Genomic DNA, 1,679 nt, shown 5'->3' on the forward strand with positions numbered 1-1,679 from the left:
CCGTTGCGGGCCCCCTGGGTGAAGGGGGGTGGGGGGTGCACATGGGGGGTACCTATGGTACCCCCCTGCATTTGTATGCAGTAATCGGCAGGCACTGCGCGGTGCCTGCCGCTTTCTCCATACAGATGCAATGTATGCAACCCGCCGCAATGTTAAAAATAGAGGATGTCACATCCTAATTGGAGAGGAGAGAACTCCGCAGGCCATGTGGAGGTTCCCTCCTCCTCGATGGTCGCGGACGGACTCAAGTCCATCCGCGATCATAGTGAGCCCTATAGTCTCCTAATTCGTAGTGTGTGAGCAGACCGGCTGAGTTGTCAAACACCTTTCTGAGTCAACAATAAAACAGCATACAATTCTCCCATTAAGAAGGTGTGCACATATTTCATTGTGCAAATTGTTTAAGGTTAGCAGCATGAGAGCTGCAATATCTGGGGTGCTTTGCTCGTCTGGCTGCCCTTTCTTGAAAGAGCTAAGGTAATCACGGATAGTTTGCTTGACGTTCGGAACAGCATAGTTGTGAGCTGCACAGCACCAGGCACAAATAGCAAAACCTGGCACAGCTGAGGCTCGGAGCTAGGCCACCACATACCCCGCAAGGAAGCCCTTCAAAAATGGAGAACTCAGCAACGAGCCTTCCTGGGTCACGCCAGCTTGCACCTCCACCCGATGCTGCAATCCTTCCAACTTATCTTTCAGAAAAGCCAGATCTTTCAGCTTTTTCTGTAGAACCCTTGTCGTCAGCCATCTTCACCGGCAAATTGTTAGGCACCTGCTGTCCCTACAATTGGGCCTTGTCATACTATAAGTGCTAATCAGCTGCACTCTCAGAATGACAATGGGCCACGCCACAGTCTACGCGAGGTCCGGGAGGGGCCGCTGCAGGCAGCCTCTACAGTTTGAAAGATAGGTGCGAGAGGCCCCGAGTGAAAACTTTTCACACGGGGCCTCTCGTAGGGAAACAGCATACCTTACTGAAATGTCCCATTTCGATTTTAGTATGATGTATGTAAGGCGTCCGTAATTTGGAGACCTCAAATTACAGACGCCTTGTGACATCATACTAAAATAACAGACGGTCCGTGAAATTTACGGACAGTTGGTCACCCTACTTGCAGCTTATGATACTCCGAGCTGCTCCTAAAAGTCTCCAGGCACACGGCGGGTCACTCACCCTGCGGCATAAGTTCTGGGCGAAAAGCCTCCCCACCACACCCTGCCTCCCCTAAAAATCAAGCTGTCCGTGGAGCAGGCGATATGCCGGTGCCGACTTCCACCATGAATGGAATCTTGCGGGTCAATTCATCATCGTTCAGACAATGTTAAGTGGTAAGCCGCCTGTAACCCCTATTTGTGGGGGGCTCACGAGGGTTAAACAGACGTGGTGCCTGGCACAGGGACCCGCGCTGCAATGTACGCCGGCAGAGGCTGGCGTCACTGACGTTTGCATTGACCGACACTCATTCCAGTATTACCAGCGAACAACAGAAGAGTGATTGGGCCCAATTCACAGAACTAACTTAAGACAAAATCCTAAACTAACTACTATTTTGGTATTCACAAAAGGCACTTACTCATTTTGGTATTCACAGAAGGCACTTACTCATTTATGAGTAAGTGCCTTCTGTGAATACCAAAATGCGTAAGTATGAGTAAGTGCCTTCTGTGAATACCAAAAT

The 1,679-nt window shown here is 50.1% G+C and overlaps 1 pseudogene; it reads right to left on the reverse strand.

The window, feature by feature from the left end:
* Positions 1-282: 282 nt before the first annotated feature.
* On the reverse strand, positions 283-748 carry LOC144768941 (SLC35A4 upstream open reading frame protein pseudogene; annotated as a pseudogene).
* Positions 749-1,679: the final 931 nt, after the last annotated feature.

Source organism: Lissotriton helveticus, chromosome 7 (assembly GCF_964261635.1).
Source record: "Lissotriton helveticus chromosome 7, aLisHel1.1, whole genome shotgun sequence".
In the NCBI taxonomy this organism is placed as follows: domain Eukaryota; kingdom Metazoa; phylum Chordata; class Amphibia; order Caudata; family Salamandridae; genus Lissotriton; species Lissotriton helveticus.